The sequence below is a fragment of the Bombina bombina genome, chromosome 2 (assembly GCF_027579735.1).
Source record: "Bombina bombina isolate aBomBom1 chromosome 2, aBomBom1.pri, whole genome shotgun sequence".
NCBI classification, from domain to species: Eukaryota; Metazoa; Chordata; class Amphibia; order Anura; family Bombinatoridae; genus Bombina; species Bombina bombina.
Window position 1 is genome coordinate 310,981,333 of NC_069500.1, and position 21,579 is coordinate 311,002,911.

Genomic DNA, 21,579 nt, shown 5'->3' on the forward strand with positions numbered 1-21,579 from the left:
CAGGAAAGGAGTTTCATTGGGTAATATCTTGGCACCCACACAGCTTAAAACTACACAAATGGGAGATCAGAGCTCTTGGCTACATTTTAAAGGGGTTTTTAGATGCACCAATCACTCCTGTAAGGCCTGTGAGCATGTTACAATAGGTGAAGGCTTTAAAAGTGAAGTAACCAATAAAACATATAGACACGACAGATGTATGAATTGTAGAAGCAAATATACCATCTATTTGGCAGGTTGTGAGGTATGTCACCTACAATATGTAGGTATGGCCTCCAGGGAGACACGTGTACCTCTCGGATATCAAAACCGGTGTCCTGACCACCTCCCTGGTGCAACATTTCAATATGGTCCATAATAAGCAAGTGGAGAGTTTTAAATGGACTATTATTGAAATAGTGAGTATGAACAAAAGAGGGGGGGATAGAGATCAGACACTGGCCAAGCGGGAGGTGTTCTGGATTTTTCATCTGCAGACCAGACATCCAGAAGGCTTGAATGCATCTTATGACCTTATAAATTTTTGGAATTAAAATGCAATAGTAGAAATGGATAGTACTTATCTGATTTTTTTGGAAAAGCATAAAATTGATATCTCCGGGAGCCATTTTTTGGTGTATGGTCCCTTTTAATTAAGGACATGATAGCTTTTGGTGAACTTTCACTGTTAGCATATTTTAGCATCATCAATTTATGAGCTTTGGATACACAAGTATCCCATTATAATCCAGGATATGATACTATTAGAATTAGCTACATGATATCAAGCAACACTTACATGAATTAATGAGTCCCATGTTTTCATTTTCGCTCACTGCAATACTCTAAAAAAAAATCCCATTCTTTTTTGGGAATTTGCAGTTGACATATTTTATGAATTCATGTTCAAGTATTTTGACCTATAATCGCAATCCTTTTCTACAGTTGATAAATTTAGGTTTATTTTTAATTCCTATACTATGTCTGATATAGGTAGTATTGAGTAGAATGAAAGAGCTGTATCAAATGAATTTTTAAGCATAAACCAATAGTCATATAAGCTTTTGACATTTTTTCAAAGAGCCCATGAGCTCTGCTGATATGTTAAGAATTTATAAATGAAATCGGGTTGCACTTTGATTATATGTGTCATTTAATCATGTGTTGCTTATTGTAGCTATGTCTACTAATTCCATTAATTCTATATACTATTTGTCAATAACATTTTGTAATTATTGTACGTGTGTGTTGTAAATTGCAATGTTTAACTGTTTAGCAGAGTCTAAAAGAAATATAGGGTTAATCAGTCTAGCAACATCCTAGGTAAACAGGAAAGCAATGAAATTGTTAAACTCAATCATGAACCCTAGCGAATCAATTGATTTTACTCCTCTTAAATAGCCCATTAGTGAGAGGGTGGTCAAGAAGCTATGAGTACGGCAGTCTAGCCGAAACGCATAAGCTTTGGACACTAAGGGCATGTTTGTGTGTTTATACATGTACTGCTTTTAAAAGAATGATTCAATAAAGCAAAGAAAAGTTTTAACTGCAGCTCCGGACTTTGTCTTTCATTGCAAACATGAGCCTACCTTTTCCTGGAGCATCTGCAGCTGGCGATTCTATGGAGGCTTAATTCTCAAAGGAGGTGAAGTCAGACCACACGTTTTACTACCCATACCTGACTGTTGTCAACATTATTCAACCGGACATCGCTCGGTTTCCCCCCTCACAAGTCGGCCATTCTTTCTGACGTCATCTCTCTGAGTCCTGGAGTGTTTGGGCGGATGCCAGAGCAGCGTGTAGCGGCTGCATGCTTGTGGGAGCGTACTCCAAGCAGTGTCACGGCGGATCGCAGAGAGCCCAGGAGAAAGGTCTCCCTAACGGCTCTCCACCCAGCGAGAGAAGGAAGGCCGTGAAGAGAGGGTAAGTCCTTTGTAAGGAAATTAAAAGGTGAACGTCATTTAAAGGAAACTTCAGTCTTCAATAGCCATCAAAAGAAGATGATGCTCCGAGCCGGATATCTTGAATATGGAGCCGCTCCACGTCGGAAGGATGAAGATAGAAGATGGCGTCTGGATGAAGACTTCTGCCCGCCTGGAGGACGACTTCTTTCCGCTTGGATGAAGACTTCTCCAGGCTGGATGAGGATGGATGTCCGGTCTTCAAAAACTGTAAGTGGATCTTCGGGGGTTAGTGTTAGGGTTTATTGGGTGGGTTTTATTTTTAGATTAGGGACATTGGGCAACGTAAAAGAGCTAAATGCCCTTTTAAGGACAATGCCCATCGAAATGCCCTTTTCAGGGCAATGGGGAGCGTAGGTTTTTTAGGTAGGTTTTTATTTTGGGGGTTGGTTGTGTGGGTGGTGGGTTTTACTGTTGGGGGGTTGTTTGTATTTTTTTTTTTTTTACAGGTAAAAGAGCTGATTTCTTTGGGGCAATACCCCGCAAAAGGCCATTTTAAGGGCCATTGGCAGTTTAGTGTAGGCTAGGTTTTTTTTTATTTTGGGGGGGCTTTTTATTTTGATAGGGCTATTAGATTAGGTGTAATTAGTTTAAATATTTAAATATTTGATCATTTCTTTTTTATTTTGTGTAATTTAGTGTTTATTATTTTTTGTAATTTGTAATTTAGATAAATGTTTTTTTTTTTTAAATTTAATTTATTTAATTTTAGTGTAATGTTAGGTTTTAGTGTAACTCAGGTTAGGTTTTATTTTACAGGTAACTTTGTATTTATTTTAACTAGGTAGCTAGTAAATAGTTAATAACTATTTACTAACTAGTCTACCTAGTTAAAATAAATACAAACTTACCTGTAAAATAAAAATAAAACCTTAGATAGCTACAATGTAACTATTGGTTATTTTGTAGCTATCTTAGGGTTTATTTTACAGGTAAGTATTTAGTCTTAAATAGGTATTATTTAGGTAATAATAGTAATTTTTTAGATATATTTTAATTATATTAAAGTTAGAGGGGTTAGGGTTAGACTTAGGGTTAGGTTTAGGGGTTAATATATTTATTTAGTGATGTGGGAGGCCAGAGGTTTAGGAGTTAATAACTTTAGTATTGTGGCGGCGGCGATGTTGGGGTGGCAGATTAGGGGTTAATAAGTGTAGGTAGGTGGCAGTGACATTGGGGGCGGCAGATTAGGGGTTAATAAGTGTAGCTAGGTGTCGGCGATGTTGGGGGCAGCAGATTAGGGGTTAATAAGTGTAATGTAGGTGTTGGCAATGTTGGGGGCAGCAGATTAGGGGTTAATAAGTGTAATGTAGGTGTCAGCAATGTCGGGGGCGGCAGATTAGAGGTGTTTAGACTCAGGGTTTATGTTAGGTTTAAACATAAATTTTCTTTCCCCATAGGAATCAAAGGGGCTGCGTTACGGAGCCTTACTCTCCGTCATCGCAGGTGTTAGGCTTTTTTTTAGCCAGCTCTCCCCATTGATGTCTATGGGGAAAACGTGCACAAGCACATCAAAGCAGCACTGGTATTTGTGTGCGGTATGGAGCGCAACGCTGCCATATTGCCCACAAATTCCGTTTTTTGGAAAACCTGTAATAGCAGCGCTATTAAAGGTGAGCGGTGGAAATAACTTGCAAGTTAGTAGCGAGCCAGCCATAGCGCAAAACTCGTAATTTGGCTGAGTATTACAACATCACTTGCCTTGTGTCTTGTCCCTTGTGCAATCCTTGTTAAATTCTTGTATAATTCTTTATGCCTTACTTATAAATGCTAACTTAAGATATGTGAACATATGATGTTACAATACTGGTATCTAAACCAGCTATAGTTGTCTATGCCATTTAAAGTTTAAAAAGGCACAATTTCATATGCAGAGTATAAAATAAATAAAATGCTTACAGTCTTCTCCAGAACTTTAGTTTAAAAAGATAATCCCTTTGTTTCCAATTCCATGGTTTCGCATAACCAACATGGTTATATTAATATACTTTATTACCTCTGTGATTACCTGGTATCTAAGCCTCTATGGAGTGTCCTCTTAGCATACGAGCCTTCCTGGGTTAACTTTCAACAAAGAATACTAATAGAACAAAGAAAATGTGGTGATAAAAATAAATTGGAAAGTTATTTAAAATTACATGCCCTAGATGTTCTGAGTTCCGGGGGAGGAGCGTAGGTGTAAGGTCACACTGAACACTTGCTCTCTCTGATCCCAGCAAGCCACTGGCGGTGAATTTTCGTGCCTCAGATTTTTTTGCTTAGGTGAATTCTTCCATCCCTGCTGGAGTTCTAATAGTGCTAATACATCGCACTGAGCTGCTACCAGCAGCAGCACTAAGGGTCAGACTCCTCTCTACTATTATACAACATTACTATCAGCCCTCTACATTTGATTATACAAACTTGGCTCCTGGACTGTTCTTGGCGTCTCCCTCCCCCTCCCACTGATGCTGCGAGAGGGGGAGCTATCCTATACCTTGAGGTTCATTGTTTAATAGGAGCCTGGTATCCGACCAATCTAAATGATAACACGGATCGGTGTGTGACATAGCAGTACCCTGCAGTGCCTTACCTAGTTGTGCTGAGCGGTGCGACGGAGGCTGCAAACGGACGAGGTCCTACAGAACTACCGGTGACTGAGCAGCTGATTGGAATCCGCCCTCCCACCAGTGCTGCGTGAGGAGCGGCTCCTTTGTTGGCTATTGTGGTCTCTCTGCTTGGGATTTCTCTCCCCCTCTACCGGTGTTGCAAGGGGGGTGCACTGTGACTGAATCCTGTGAGCCCTCTGGTTGAAGATTTGGCTTATCGAGGAAACCCTAGCTTGAACACTTTTTCGCTGAGTCTGTCTTCTGTCCCAGTCTCCACCTTACCTGGTTCTTTCAGTTTGCCCCCTCCCACCGGTGCTGCGTGAGTTGGCTCAACTGTTGATATCTCTGGAGTTTTTTCTCATGAGCGAAAAGCTGCAACCGGCATGGTGAAAAATCCCCTGTTGTAAAGAGGGGGTTATTTTGGATCTTCCCCAGCTGGGTACAGGTCTCATTGTCGGCGTTGCTATTGATAGAGACTTCCCTCCCCTCCTGTTATCACCCCTTTGCACAGGGTTTATTATATTCTTAAAAGGAAAAAGAAAAAGAAGACAAGGAGGGAAAATATGAGAGAGAACGTCTCTATACCTTGGTAAAAGGGAAAGAGAGCAAAAAAGGAAAAAAAAACTTCTATATTTTTGGCTGGGAGGGTATGGGGAATTTACATCTGCTATAAAGCTAAAAACTGGCTTCAAAGAACATACAATCTTCAAAAAAGAAAGAAGGGGCCTTGTTGGATTTTTCTTTCTTTTGTTTTTCTTTTCTTTTATCTGTCTTCTATGTTTCAATACTTACAATGTTCTCCTTTCTATAAATTAGAAGTGAACTCTATTTATAATTTATATTCTCTCTAAACTGGCTGACTAACTGAATAGGGGCTGAATGGTATATATTCTGTACTATCAAATCATTACATATTTGGTTTAGCTTCTGAAGGGTCGGGGAGAGAAGCCGTTGGCTGTAATTACGCGGCCTGCATTTTTTTCCCCTTTAAATAGTATCCATTGAAAGCCCCTACAATCTGCCCACCTTGAGTGCCTCATTTATTTTTGCCTAGCTCTCTTACACTTGTTTCTTTTTAAGCCCCAGGGAGTGTGCTACATCTCCTTGAAACCCCCCTCTATTAGCTCAGTAAGAGGTCTGGCTTAAGTATCATTTCTAACTAGAAATTGCTCCCCTCTTTTAACAATAAGAGGAGAACTGGGATAGCTAAACCCTAAATCCTAAAGTAAAGGGAAAGGAGAAAAAAAGGGAATAAAACACTCTTTCTTCAGATCCTCCTCGCCCTATACTCCTCTTGAAGAGGGAAAAAAAAAGGGAAAAAATATATATTGTGGTAGCGCAATAGGCTTTCAAGTCGATTCCTAGTGTTATAGAAGACCGATAGTAAAGATCTTAAAATTGTGTTAGATTTATTAGTCAACTTTAAGTGATTTTTTTTTATTTATTTTTTTTAAGATTCCTAAACTGGGGTACATTCCTCAAAGACTTGTAGCAAATGGTTTAAATAATTTCAGGTTAAACACAGTTATCTACAAAGGACTCAGTGTTAATTAAGATTACCAGTTCCATAGGAGAAAATAAATACAATCCTAACATCTTGCGTAATATTCGGCTACCCGTTGTCTTCCCCCATAATTGTTAAGGAGAACCCCCTTAAACATCACTTCTTTTTTTTTTTTTTTTTTTTTTTTTTCTCTCACTAACTTTTTGTAAAATATCGGCACAAATTGCACTCAAAAGAATAAGGGGAAAAAAGAGCTACATCACCCCTTTTTCTTAAATCACAATCCTACTAATGGGGTAAGCACCGGCCCCTTCAATCGCATGCCCTACTGGCTTTTCTTTGTTTTACTTGCGAATAAGTTTATGCACTTTTTCCACAATTCACACCCTCTTCTTTTTCTTTGGTATCATTTAATCACGTATGGATAAATATCTTCACAACCACCCTAAAACTTCTCCTTCAGTCATGACGGGCAGACATAGAGACAAAAAGAATAAAGCCGCAATTAAAACCTCAGCAGATGCACAAGTACTTACCACTAATCCTCCTGTTATTGCTGAGCCACTAGATATCCAATCACTAGTCATCAGCATCTCAGAAGCTCTAGCACCTAAATTCGATGCTCTAAAAATGAGATTAAACAGGAAATAGTATCTCTATCTAATGAGGTAAAACAATTCACTCATTGACTCTCTGAGGCTGAGCAGAGAATTTCAGATCTCGAGGATCTCACCATGACTTATAAAACTAACCTTGAATCCACAAATAGCGCCCTTTCGAAAGTACAGAGTAAAATAGAAGACCTAGAGGATCGTGCAAGAAGGAACAACCTGAGACTCATAGGGGTCCCAGAGGAAAAACAATTCGAACACCTAGATAGATTGTTAACAGTTACACTACCTCGGCTATTGCAGATCCCGGAATCTCACCTCCAGATAGTTATTGAAAGGGCCCATAGGATAGGTCCATCTACCCCGAATAAAACAAACACAAGACCAAGACCAATTATTGCAAAGCTTCTAAACTTTCAACATAAAGTCACATTGCTTCAAGCTTTCCGTAAACACCAACCTATTTTCCTAGGCGATGTAAAAATTCTTATCTTTCAGGACTACTTGTAGAGACAGCGGCAAAGAGGAGAGAGCTTGCCCCACTCTGCACAAAATTTATAAAACAGGGTGTCAGAGCAACCCTTCTCTACCCAGCAAGACTGAAACTACTGATAGATGGACGCACACATTTTTTTTAATCTGCGCAAGGCACAGGAAAATTCTATGACGAGATCTATCCCTTAGGATAAGATTAAAATTAAGATAAATCATAGGAGATAACTAAGTTACCTTGATTGGTAGAAACGATTAGATCCTTAGAGCATAAGGATCCGGAGGGTAGTTGGGGTAAAACCCCCACTAAAGGTTTTATTGCTGTATTATTTGTGTGTTTTCCTTTTTTTTTTTTTTCTTCTTCTCCCTCTACAAATAAATAAAGGATATGGTGGGTAGTTTTAAACTAACCACCTGGAACATAGGAGGCCTCACATCTCCCATTAAATGAAAACTGATATTGTCCCATTTAAGGAAAAGTGACACTGATATCGCTTTCTTACAAGAAACCCATTTAAAACCAGAGGAAGTTCTTAAGCTTAAAACGTCTTGGGATAAGGAAGTTTTATTCTCTTCTACTTTAAAGAGGTTATGTGGGGTAGCGATCCTTTTGGGGAAAAAAACTCTTATATGAAGTTATACATGTTGACACAGATCAAGAGGGGAGGTATGTAATGGCAAAAATCAAGATATCGAAATTATTGTACACATTCTGTAACGTTTATGCTCCCAACATTTTTAATCTTCCCTTCTGGGAAACTTTACAAAATAAGCTGATATCATATGCAGAGGGCTACCTGATATTCGGAGGTGACTTCAATATGGCCCCGCAATACCCCCTCGACAGACTGAGACAGAATCCCGTTCCTCTAAAAACCAAGAGAGATAATCTGGAGTCAAAACTATATTTACTAAATTAACAGGCAACTTGAAAGCAAGTGACATTTGGCGATCACAAAATCCCGATTCTAGAGATTTCACGTGCCACTCTAAAGCACATAAATCACTCTGAAGAATAGATCTTTTTCTGTTAGATGAAAGACTTTGTAAATCAAAGATAATAGCTGGGATCTCACCAATCACCACATCCAATCATGCCCCAAACTCTCTCATTTTTCAGCTTCTCGTTCCCACGTTATTTAGCTTCCGATCTTAAATTCAAAAACTGTCTTAATGCCAAATTTCATGAGTGTGCTCATTTTTATCAAGAATATATCTCTCGTCCCGCGTTGTTTTGGGAAACAGCCAAAGCGGTCCTTAGGGGGGGAAATACTAGCTTATAATATATCTAGGACCAAGCGACTTAAAATAAAGGAAAAGGAACTACTGAGGGCGGTCACAAATGCATATAATCACTACATTTACCAGAAAACCTCAGAAAATTGGTCCAGATACATCTCTGCATTAGCAGAAAGAGATTCTTTCTTTTTATATAAAGCATCTCAGAGAGATCTTAGATTGCAGGCTAAGTTATACCACTACGGAAATAAAACGGGGAAGCTCTTGGCAAACCTTGTTAAACGCGACAAAGTTCCCCCCATAATAAATTTTATACAACCCTGAGAAAACCCTGCTATGCATGTTGGAGGAACATTTTTATAACCTACACCTATTGCTTAAAAGGGGCTTCGTGGCACCACTAACATGACAACACACGCCGGCCTGCCACGGGATGAGGAGCAGCTAACTAAGGCGTTAGAGATCCCCCTTGATCCAACGCTGGTAAAAAAGTACCTTGCTGTGGGTCGCACTGGGACTCCGGGAGATACAGCAGCAGAGGCGTTAGCATTTCCGGATACCACAGATGCTCCATCGCTGCTGGATACCGGGGAGGCTGTCCCCGCTATCAGATTTCTGCAGATTGAGGATCGGATTGCTCCCGAGGTGGTGAGCAACGTAACGGCACTATCCTCGACATATCAGAGAGGCACCTACCTGTTAACAACGCCGTTTCACGGACCATCGCATCAGAGGCTTCTGAGCAGTGACATAGTGAACACGGCAAGTGGCAGTGAGACAGTCTGTTTCATGCAGCTGGTTGGTAAGACGCCACAGTTGGTTTTTGAGAGGCCCCTCACACTATCTCGGTACTATGTTCTAACTTTGCTTAGGCCTGGGACAATTGGTGGAGCTCCAGTCATGGGCAACCTGAGAGGCACATACTATCAGCTACCTATGGATCTAGCTGGAATCGGCTGATGACTCGCCACAGCACCGCTGAGCCGGTGAGGCTGGTCTTGTCTAAGGGGCCATTTCATGGGCTAGGTGGACGTTGACTACTTTTTCTGTGTGTGATAGACTACAGAGAAAGACTTGACCAAGGCATCGCCTAAGTTAAAGGCTGACTACAGCATTATGTGTTTGAACCCCCCTGTTGTTGTTACATACATGGCTGTCTCTGTATGAATTTCAAGTTTATGTGTAAGTTGTGTACATTTGTTAGCTTGTTTTCCTAAGTTTGAGTTCATGCCACTTATGTTGAGAAAACGGATAAGTTTGATAAAACTGATGTAACAGTGTTAGTAGGACAGTATATTACCCACCTACCCACCAATCAGATTGTATTAACTTGGAGCCCTATGTCTATATGTACCCTTGGCTAGTAAGATAGGGCACTTTGCTCCTCAGGGTATATTATTTAGCCGCTTATATTTAATATCTTTTACATAGGGCATGGCAGATCGCTTTCCTACAATAGTACATCTTAGGTCCGCATATCTTGTCTCAATGTGGGCATACTCCTAGTTCTCAGCTTACATCAATCTCACTTACTAATCATATCCAATGTCCTGTGCTGCCTGGCCACTTTTGTCTCATCCCCCATTTTTGCCCTACCCAGATGGGTAACTTTGTTGTTTCTCTAAGCTCAGAGCAGGCTAACTTCCAAAGGTCCAATTCTCCCTAATTGCTTCTGACAAGCGCACCCCCTTCATGTTGCTTAATCTGGAGCTCCAGGTCAGGTGCCATACTTTCAACACACCTAATCATTTTCCAGCAGACGCAAGAGTCATGGCCCACAAATTTTTATTTAAAGGATAAAAGCCTAACCAACTTTATAATTCAGGGCCCCACAGCCTAACATGCTAGAATTTTGTGTCTAATAGTTTATTAGCTCCATGTGGTTGTTTTGTTTGATACCTATGTTTAGCTTTACCAAAAGCTTATCACAACTAATAAGCATTGTAGGTCACCTATGTTACAATATTTTGTGTTTATTCAACTGATCTCAATGTACATCAAACCTACATTAAGTGTGCTTTTATATTAACCAGATGTTTTTATATGGGGTCCACAAGTGGCCCACTTTGTTATTTTTACTTAGAAATTGAAAACTGAGGTTAACTTTCATCTGTATAACTTGGTGATTAACTGTATATTAAGTTTGGCATTCATTATGTATATTGTATTGCAGTTTTCCTATGTTTCAGTGACTGAATTTATATTTGCCTGTATAATTTATTTTTGTTTCAACCTCAATAAAAATTATTTAAAAAAAAAAAAAAAAAATCTCTTCGCTTATCTCCAAGCGAGACATTATGCTCTTAAATTGACCACTGATCATGGCTGGGACTGGTCTCTAAGGATCATTGAGAAGTGGCTACTCCTAATTAAAAACGGGCTTATGTCAATTTCATATATTTATCAAACTTTGATCTCAATTAAAGGACCAGATATAATGATAAAAACTCACTCTAAATGGGCTGCAATGTTAACCCAAAATCCCCCGGATCTTAGTTTACTCACTCTATCGATTCAAGAAGTCTCTCGTGTGACCCTCTCAGCCTCATGGAAGGAATCACATGTTAAGTTACTACATATGTCCTATTTTACTCCAGAGAAAGGGTCTAAATGCAAATGTTATGGGACTGCCCAAAAATTAGAAACTTTTGGTTGAAGCTACAATATTGGCTTGTAAATAAGGTGGGTGTTCCTACCTTGACATTATCACCATTAAAAGTAATTTTTCTCACTGCTGATACAGCAAGGAGTCAGCACATGGATAAAATCATTAGTCTTGCTGTTAGATATCTGATCTTGAAGAAATGGAGAACAAGAGCAACCCCCAGCATTTCAGAAGTAAAAAACTGCTTGAAAAAACAATGCATTATTGAACAAGCTGATGCTAACTTACAAAATGATAAAGATGTAAAGAGTGTTTTTCTCCATATGGTCCCAGTTTATTAAAGCCCTCTCGCCTTGCGAGGTCGAACACCTAATATATCCCTTTCGAAATACAGAACTGATCCTCTTAGGTATATGGTAACGGCCCGTACACTAAATTATTTTTTTTTTTGTGTTTTTGTTCTGTTTGTTTTGCTTAAGTTTTATCTTGTTGTCTGTTGTTTTTTGTGTGTATTCATCTCATGTTCTATCTATTTGAATAGTCTTATTATCCATTGCTACATATAACTCCCCAGCGCTGTTCTGGGGAGCCTGAGGATTCTTTTATTCCTCTTCTTTTTTGACATCTAAGGTTCATACTTCACCTTGAATCTTATTTTTTCTTTTACCTAGATTGTGGGTTCTGTGTTTTTTGTTGTGAAGTTAAAAATAAGATATTTAGAGATCTTATGAATGTTACTATATGATTTGTATTGAATAGGGAACTTAGAATGCACCAAGCACTGGATTTTGGCTTGTTATATCTATGAATATTGTTACATTGTTTTTTTTTTTTTTGTTTTTTTTTTTCGAAAACAATAAAAATGAAAAATATTTAAAAATAAAAAAAAAAAAAAAAAAAATGACATGCCCTATCTGAATCCTTAAAGTTTAATTTTGACTAGACTGTCACTTTAAAAGACATTTAAAACCTGATTTTTTTTTTTCACAGAATAAATCCTACGCTTTATCTTTCTTTTGGTACGACCTATATAGATCATGCCACATACACAAATCAGCTGGTACACTACAAATGTAGAGTTACAAGTTGTTCTATTCCAATTTTTTGTCATCTCGTATTTATTTATCAATGATAGGACACATGCAACAATTTTTTGTTCTACATTTGTGGGTAGATTGTGGGTACTGTGTTTTTTGTTGTGAAGTTAAAAATAAGATATTTAGAGATCTTATGAATGTTACTACATGATTTGTATTGAATAAGGAACTTAGAATGCACCAAGCACTGGATTTTGGCTTGTTATATCTATGAATATTGTTACATTGTTTGTTTGTTTTTTGTTTTTTTCGAAAACAATAAAAATGAAAAATATTTAAAAAATAAAATAAAAAAAATTACATGCCCTATCTGAATCCTTAAAGTTTAATTTTGACTAGACTGTCACTTTAAAAGACATTTAAAACTGATTATTTTTTTTTCACAGAATTTGCAAGATTTTGCTTCTTAAGAACAACCAACAAAAGTAACCCTTGAAAAACCATTATTGAGCAGGTTGAGCTTTTTCCCTTTTTATTCCATTGATGATTAGTGACTAATGTAAATTAACACCACTGACATAAACCATACATAGAGCAGGGTCAGGTAAGCTGTGGCGTATCACTCTTTCAGTAACAGTTTGTATTGTACATAGTCGCATGAAGAATGTCTGTCTAGAAATGTACTAGACTTCTACTGATGTCTTGCACTGCATTGGCTGTGATGCTGTTTAACGGCTACTAGCTGACTACAGCTCTCTGAGCAGACATTCTGTTTAAAATGCTGATGTACAGTGGTATCTGATATGTTCCATGTGCCAGGGCACGGTCAAATTTCTCATTGAAACCATGACAAGTTTATTGCAAAAACGCTTCCATTCAAAACTGATGTGCATTTTAATTTGGGCTGGAATGACCCTTTGTTTTATTCAAAGTCATTCAACAGGGACTCATAAACACAAAATGGATTTTCTTTTTTTTCTAGGACAATAGAATGCATTTTAACAACTAAGTAAACAGTAGTATTTCCAGAAATATTTTTTGTCAAAGCTGCAACTCTTCAAAACTTCTTTAAGTAAGAACTTATACATGCTGTAACGGGTTGACAAAAGGGACAAACACACCTGCGACTCACAACATCAATTTATTACAGATGAGTTATGCACACATAAAATCACACTTACTAGATGTAAGTTAAAACAAGCCTCCTTTTTAAAATCCGGCAAACAGTTCTTGGCACTCCGGTTCTTTGTAGCACAATCGAGTCTCCATAATAACTACAGGCTGGGCCTTTGCATGATGTATTGAGAACTCTTTCTTGCCCCTCCTCGGCTTGCTATCCCGGAACTACTTTTGCCTTGTACCGTGATGCTCCTGGACGCGTTTCGTCTGTACCCGGACAGACGTTATCAAAAGGGTAAACTGACTGTTCATGTAGCTGTGATTTCCAGAATGTCCCTTTTAAAACGTATAAATTTACCTATACAAAAACCTATAAAAAAACACACATTCAGATATTGCTACTACGCCTCCTAATAGCTGCTTCCTCAAGCTCCATGATGTTCTAAATCCTAAAGCCTAATCCTCTACTTGTTAGCACATTCCATATTTATAATTTCTTAAGTTATTTTTTAACTTATTTTAACACCATTATAATTTGATACTAATGTATCTTTAGCATCATTTTGTTATTAAGCCACTAAAACTGATACGGTCCCTATGTAAGCTTATTTATATATTTATAAATTTATAATATTTTCAAACTCCTTACTATTTTCCAACTCTTTACTATCAACCAATTTACTATTTATTGGACATGTACACCTGCCTACACCTGCACATATATACCCACATATGTGTACCTTTATACATATACACTTGCCCACACGCATGTCTGCATACATGTCCCTGCCTGTGTATGTCTTTTATACCATAAAGGCCTGAAGATCTATATCCATATATAATCCCTGAGGGGACATACTGCCTAGGGAATGGATCCATATTGTCTCTGCTTTCCTTAGTTTCATTAGAGGATTTCCCTCACTCTCCCCAATAGCAATCTGTTAGAGGGCCTTACATCTTAGTCGCTCACTACTGCATGTATGCTTAAACTGGCAATGGTTTAACACACTGTGGCCTTCAAACCCATTTTTTATATTTGCTAGATGTTCATAAATCCTACGCTTTATCTTTCTTTTGGTACGACCTATATAGATCATGCCACATACACAAATCAGCTGGTACACTACAAATGTAGAGTTACAAGTTGTTCTATTCCAATTTTTTGTCATCTCGTATTTATCAATGATAGGACACATGCAACAATTTTTTGTTCTACATTTGTAGGTACCACATTTTAGTGATAGCCAGTTAGATGGTTTAACTGTCATTTCTTCCTTTATTGGTTTTAATTTTGATGGTGCTACTAAACTTTTAATGTCCCTATTCTACTTATAAACCATGTTTGGGAACTCTCCTACCAAACCCTTCAAAATTGGATCTGCCTTAATTATGCCCCAATGCTTGTTAAAAATGGACTTGATGCCCTTAGCTCCCTGATAGTAAGTGGTAATGAACTTTAACTCATTATCTTCTTGTCTGTTCTTTTTACCGTTACTGTTATTAACTAATTCACTTCTAGGGTATTTCAGACTTTCTTCTTTTGCTTTTTTTTTTTTTTTTTAAATAATTTTTTATTGAGATAAATACAAACAGCAGCAAAAACAAACTTTTGTCCATTTACATTAACAGAAGTTACACATAGTATATGTAAGTTGACATGGTATGTAATAAGCTTTACAAGGCGTTTGTGAAACTGAGACGTAGGGATCTGTAAGAACTCTTTTGCAGAAACGTTTACAAATGTAGAATTATAAATGACATCTTTGTTGAACAGCCAAATAAGCGAATGGACTAGATTTAGTGAAATCTCTTTTCTTTTTTAACTTTAACACATAAGTTCAACCATCCCTAAAGCTAAGGAACAAGTACAGGATATGATATATAGTGTGGGATGTAATGGGTTCTGTGCTATAAAGTAGGATGAGATATGAACTCCCCTAGTAATGTCTGTGATCCATAGGGCAGCCTTCTAACTATCGAATGGGGGCACTTCCAGGTTTTGTTCTGCTTTCTGTGGTCATAAGGGAGGCCCCTGACAAGTACTTTTAGTAATGGGGGCTTAGATGGTAAGCGTTGGTGATCAGACCAGCTGATCCGGGTAGAAAGGAAGGAACCCAGGCTATGGCATTGTGTAAAAGAGAATGAGAACTAGGGGAGTGGTAAAGGTACGGTATAAGCGAGAGAAACCGCATAGTTAGTTCTCCTATTGCTAGGGGACTCATTACGTGGGGGGGGGGGGGGAGAAGGAGGGTATAGATTGGTCGTGGGGAGTTGCAAGTATAAGAAAGAGCACAAACCAATCCTGCCGCTAAGGTAGCTTAAGCCCGGCTTGAGATTGAATTTATCAGTGTAACATATGCTTAGAGGGGAAGAAATATGCTGTGCTTCATCTGTGTACATATAGATACAATTATAATAGGTAGATTCTCGAGAGATACTATAGGGCTGGAGTTTCCATAAACCAGGGTAGTGTTACCTCAGTGTGAAAAAACTATGATGTTTATCTCTACAACATTCAGTACTTATTTTCTATTCTCTATATGGGTTTATTGGACCTGCTAGCAGGGTACGGGCCCTATACCCCACAGCAGGAGCCTATTCTAAACAATACGAGAGCTCTAGTTTGAAGGGCAGCACTCATGACATTTAGGCAAACAACGGTTCACTAAGCAAACTATAACTCCTAAAATTGTGATTATAACAATAGGTTAATAGTTAAGAGTCTTGAGTGCACATGGATAAATAATGTACAGGAGAATCTAATATAAGTCTAAGTCTATACCCTCTACGATATAGGTAACTGAATAACTAAGGCAGAAATTCTGCATGAAGGTAATACTCCAGAGCCTCTACATAAGACCTTGATAGTGTAGTAGATAAAGGGTGGTGTTAATATTAACATGATAGAGCTGTGTGCAGATTAGGTTCACGAGAACTAACTAAATGGGAGGTGTAAGAGTATATTCAGCATGAGGAGTAGAGCAGTCACAAAAGTTAGCAGCCAAACTCTTTGCCATTGTCATGTTTGGGAGAAAATTAACCATTTAAAAAACAATATGGAACATTAGAGTCCTATGTACTTATAGCGGCAGCTCCACAAGTCTAAACCATAATCATAACAAAGTCTCTTAGGTGGAATAGCGCCGTAGTAAGATAGATTCCTGCCATGTCTGTCCCATCACATAGTATATTTCCAGGAACTTGTGGTTATAGTAGATAAACACAACGTTAAGTTTAACTATCACAAGGCATGCTAAACAGTTGGTTAGGCAAGGTATTTATATGAATAATGGTACTTCCCAAGTTAACTAAGAATAAAACATAGATCGTACTCTACTCATAGATAAACTGCTTATACAGAAATAGAGGAGGAAGCCCAAGCAGCCTGACAGCTAAGCAAGACAATAGAAATACATGACAATTGGTTAATAATGTTATGACAGTTCAATGACTATTTGGCCAGAAAATTGTTTAACAGTGTCTCTCCTAGGTCGACAAGCCAGCACAACATCTAGTGTAGGGAGGCTAAGCCACCGGGAGGTGACAGGGATAATATCTCTATCCTACCCCAGCTTTCAAGCTGTTGCAAGCGTCGATTATCCGGGGCTTGAGTTCCCATGAGCGTGGTAAAGTCCCAGGCAAGTGATCACCCTTTGATTGCATTATAACTTTAGGATCCGACTTCTCAATTCCCGTTAGAATCCCCAGGGCCATGTCTAACTTTTGTCGGGCAGGCAGTTGATGCAGCAACTCTAGGGGGAGTTCAAGCATTGCGAGTTCCACTGTTTCAGCAATTTGGCTCTCATGATTGTATGGTTCCTCCGCAACCAAACTGTCAGCCGCAGCTCCCATATCATTGGGCCCCCAGTCGGCTATGGACTCGCGGGATAAAGTGGTCTCGAGGTAGCTCCCCCCAACTGGTAATGAGCTGGTAAGCCCCTGTAAGTGGGGTTCTAGGAGTGAAGGTGATGAGGTGCTGCAGGGGGACAGTGCTGTGCCTCCAGGGGTAAGCGCATCGGAAGTAGCACTGGCAAAGTCCTTGTCTGAGGAGTTGAAATTAAGGGCGCCACAAATAGGGTCAACGAAAACTGCGTAGGTCTCCCAGTACTGCCGTAATAGTAAGCCAATTTCCTGCAGGAGGACATGGGGATCCATGTTAGATACCAGTTATTAGATGGGGCCTGTCGTTAGACAAGACTGCCAGTCAGAAGGTAAAGTTCCGGTATCTGTGCCCCAGCTCCTCGTGGCAATGGAGGAGAACACAATAAGAGCCGTATTTTCAGCAAGTTCTTGAATTTTTTATATTGGCTTTCTATAGGTATAGTTTAGCCAGGGTGATAGGTGTTTCTGGAGAATTTTTTTTGTTAAATTATGTGAAAAAAATCCAAAATTGAGCATTGAATGCAGGAGCTCTTGCTATGTTCGTCCTATCACCCCGGCAGTTGGCTCCTCCCCCCTTCTTTTGCTTTTTTAATCAGCTCTGTATTGTATCTTTTTTGCTAAAATTTTTCACTTAATAACTCAGCTTCTCTCAAGTAGTCTTCCTCCCTGGTACAATTTTGCCTGATTCTCCTAAATTGTCCTGGTGGAATATTATTTTTAAAGGATGGCAGGTGTCCACTTTGGGCATTGAAGTAACCATTTCTATCGCTTCGTTTTTTCTGTAATTTCTAGTTGCCACCCTATTATCGTTGTCTACGAACAATACCAGGGTCCAAAACCTCAATTTCTATTTCTTTGATGTTGCTAGTGAATTTCAGATTGTAATTATTAGTATTCAAAAATTCTATAAAATGTTCTGCTTCTTTCCTAGACCCTTGCCATATCATAATGATGTCATCGATATATCTATAGTATATAGTAGAATATTAGAGGTAAAACTTGTAACTGAATCAATCCCTGAAACAATGGGCCTACCAGGGGGATTTTTACTGTCTTTGTGAATATTTGGGATATGGTAGAATATAGTGAGGTTTTAGGATTTGCTCTGTATATGAAATTGAATTCTTGATTGTCTAATAATTTTAATTATTTTGCTGTGGACAGCAATTGTAATAATTCCCTTTTGTATTGTTTAATGGGGTCTTTTTCTAGAATAGTATATACATTCTTATCTTTCAATAAGGAGAAAGCTTTTTCAAATAGTCTGTTTTATTTTGTATTACTACTCCCCTTCCCTTGTCCACCTGACGAATAGTAATATCTGTGTCTTAACTAAGTTAATTTAATGCTTTACATTCTTCTGTTGTTAAGTTATCATTATACTTAGTAACAAAACATTTTCCATGTATCTATAAATTTATTTAAGTCATCCATGACTAATTTATTAAACATATGCATATACTCTACCTGTGCGTGTGTGGGGAAAAAAGTTGATGGTGGTTTTAATCCACTATGCTGTATTTGGGGTTCCATATTATATATACTACAATTTTTAAAAGGTTTTCCACCTCTATATTACAATTTTCATTATCCCCTTTGCTCTCAATTTCCAAAACTTTTAATATACTAACAGTTTTAATATCCATAGAATCAAAATTTGCCGTAGTGATATTTTGCCTGCTATTATTGTATTTTTTAGCATAGTACTTCTTTAGAGTTAATTTTCTAATGTACTTCTGTACATCTATGTACATTTCAAACTTGTTAGGTGGCTGTTTGTGGGCATATTTAAGGCCCTTTGCCAGGAGCCTAATTTCATCTTTTTTCAGGGTCCTATTTGAAAGATTGTAAATTTCTTTTTCAGCTCTTTCTAATTCCACCTTTTTGGTTTGTTTCTCCCTGACTCTACTTCCTCACCAGCATCCTCTCTTTGTTCCCATCCTCTTTTTTTTTTTTTTTTTTTTTTTTTTTTTTTATATATTTTTATTGAGGTTATAAGGATTATACAATAGAGAATGAGCCATCATAATACACAAATTACAAGAAAACAGAAACTCTTACAGGCAAACTTTTACTTTTTTTTTTAAGAGTAGAGATGCACAGTGGTTTTTTATGAACTAGTATTTGAAACCTCTTTTTTATATTATTTCAACAATTGATTCCTCTTGACTAAGAAGGTCACTTTTGGACCTATGGAAACTAATGAAATCTACAGGGAGGAAATTAGCTTCTGAGATGGTCACTTTTGGACCTTAGTTTTGGAAGGTGGGGGGAAGGGATATTCAGCAGGCAAAAGCTGCTCTGTATGAAGGTAGGCAAGTGGAAATAGAGAATAGGGCCTCAATATAATACTCAGCATTAGGGGCAGGATGGAGTAATTTTAACAGGACTCTATAAGATAGGGCTAGGAAACTCTAATAGCGATATCTATATAGATGGATAATAAGTAGGTCTAAGAGGGGTTCCATGGGGCATCTAGGCAAGTAAATTAGTACCTCTCTAACAGAGAGGGCATCTTTCTTTAAAGTAGTGCTTAATATGGAAATTGGTAATTATAGGGACTCACAAGGAGATCATCATCAGGGTACATCGCTACAAACCAATGTCTTGAACCTCTAATGTTATAAATTCTGATATGCACATTTCCAAGAGCTTAGCTATTTGTAGAGCTAGTGGGTGAAACAAAGTATGTGGCAAGCATGGTAGGGAGTGAGGTATGTTAGTACATTCAAGTCTTGGGGAGTATGTTGACTAGTTTGAAATGGGGGGACTTGCAGGGAAGGGCTCTTCTAATGAATGGGGGGGGGAATGGACTCATTTAGGATAAATTAAAACACATATTGGGCCATGATAGTCCTAAATTAGATGCTAAAATTCAGGTGGCTATGGGGAAGCGAGTGAATCATAATATGATAGGGGCTGCAGAATGGAGCATGAATACATTTACCAGTAAAGAACAATATCATGTAAGAGAGATGTCCAGATCACAGGTCACTGTATTAGCAGAGTAATATACTGTCACACAGCACCTGCAGCCATAGAATGTTTGGTCCCATAATATAACCCACAGGAATCACAAGGGACATGGAAGAGCTAAAATGAATTTGGCAGATCGTAGTAGACACGGGGCCCTTGGTTCAAGCAGATCTAGATTCTTAGGGAAAATATGTGGATTACCTGAATGGTTAGTCTGAGCCCTAGGACAACATGCTATAGCCTCTCTCGTGAAATGTAGGGAACAAGTGGAATGAAGGGCTACAAAAAAAAAAAAAAAAAAAAAAAAATGTCTCCAGAGTTTCTAAGGAAGTAGCAGAGATGTGATGCGAGTGTGCATGGGTTAAAAAGAAAAGTCTGTCTACGGGTGCCATCTAATAATAACTAAGCATGCAGTATAACCAACCAATTCCACCCATGAATTTCTGCTAGCATTTTTTTTTTCTTTCCTTCCTTTTTTTTTCCCCAACACAAAAACACATTTAAATGGATATATATTCATGCTAAGAGGCATCTGTCAGCCCGCTCCACTGCTAGGTATTACAAACACTCTAACCAGTAAACAGATAGCATATAGCAGTGTGATAACAGAAGCAAATGTCAACTTTCAGGGGTTAACCCTTAACTTTGCGCATAGCATGTATATCTAAGCCTTCTCTGGGTCTAACCCACGCCAGAGCGACCCAGGTCTGAGCAGCAATAGTGTATGTCCCACTCTTTGTCAATTCTTGTGCCAAGAGCCATGAATACCCGGGAGCGTACAATCTTGATCTTATCTATTGAGACAAGTAACAAAGTCTCTTTCATCTCCTGCGGAGATGCAGGGGAAGCGTAATCCTGAAGAAATCTCAGGTGACCCGAACAGGAGCCGGCCGGTTCCCCCGACCAGGACACCCAAGAAGGGAAGGAGATTGTCAGTTCCCCGACTGGGGTTGGAGTAGAGAGAGGTGGTTGAGGGTGAGTTAAGCATACCGTGTCTGAGAGGAAAATGGCGCTCAACGATCCGGGACTCTGTGAGGCTGTATCAGAGTGGTGCACATGAGCAGTCATGGGCACCTCTGTAGTATGCGCACAAAGTCCTATTGTAGTATCATCCGGTGTCTGCTCAAATTCATCTGGTCGACTGGAGGAGCTCTGATCGGCAGGTTGGTGATGCGTGGCTGGGTTAGGGGTAGTATATTTAGCTTGCAGAGGTCAGGCGCCATCTTGTATACGGGCCTCCAAGATACATGCTTTAAGTTCGATATACTCAATGTCCATCCTCCGACCTAGCTCAAGGAGCAGAGCTTCTATGCCGCATTGTGTATCCTCCATCCTGCAGGTTAGTATGCAAATAGGCCCGTTACACCTGGTTGACCGGGGGGGGGGGGGGTTAGAGGTTGATTTATAGGCCGTCTCCTTATCAAACTCTGGATGTAAAGTAGAAGTCCAAGATGTGTAAACAGTTCAAAGTAGGGTTTTCTGTCTGAAGAAATTCTCTCGTTACACAGCGTGCAGCTTGGGAAGGCTAAAGGAGATAATACAGGATCAAATACGGAGAACGAGCATAAAATTGTTACTGGCTAGTT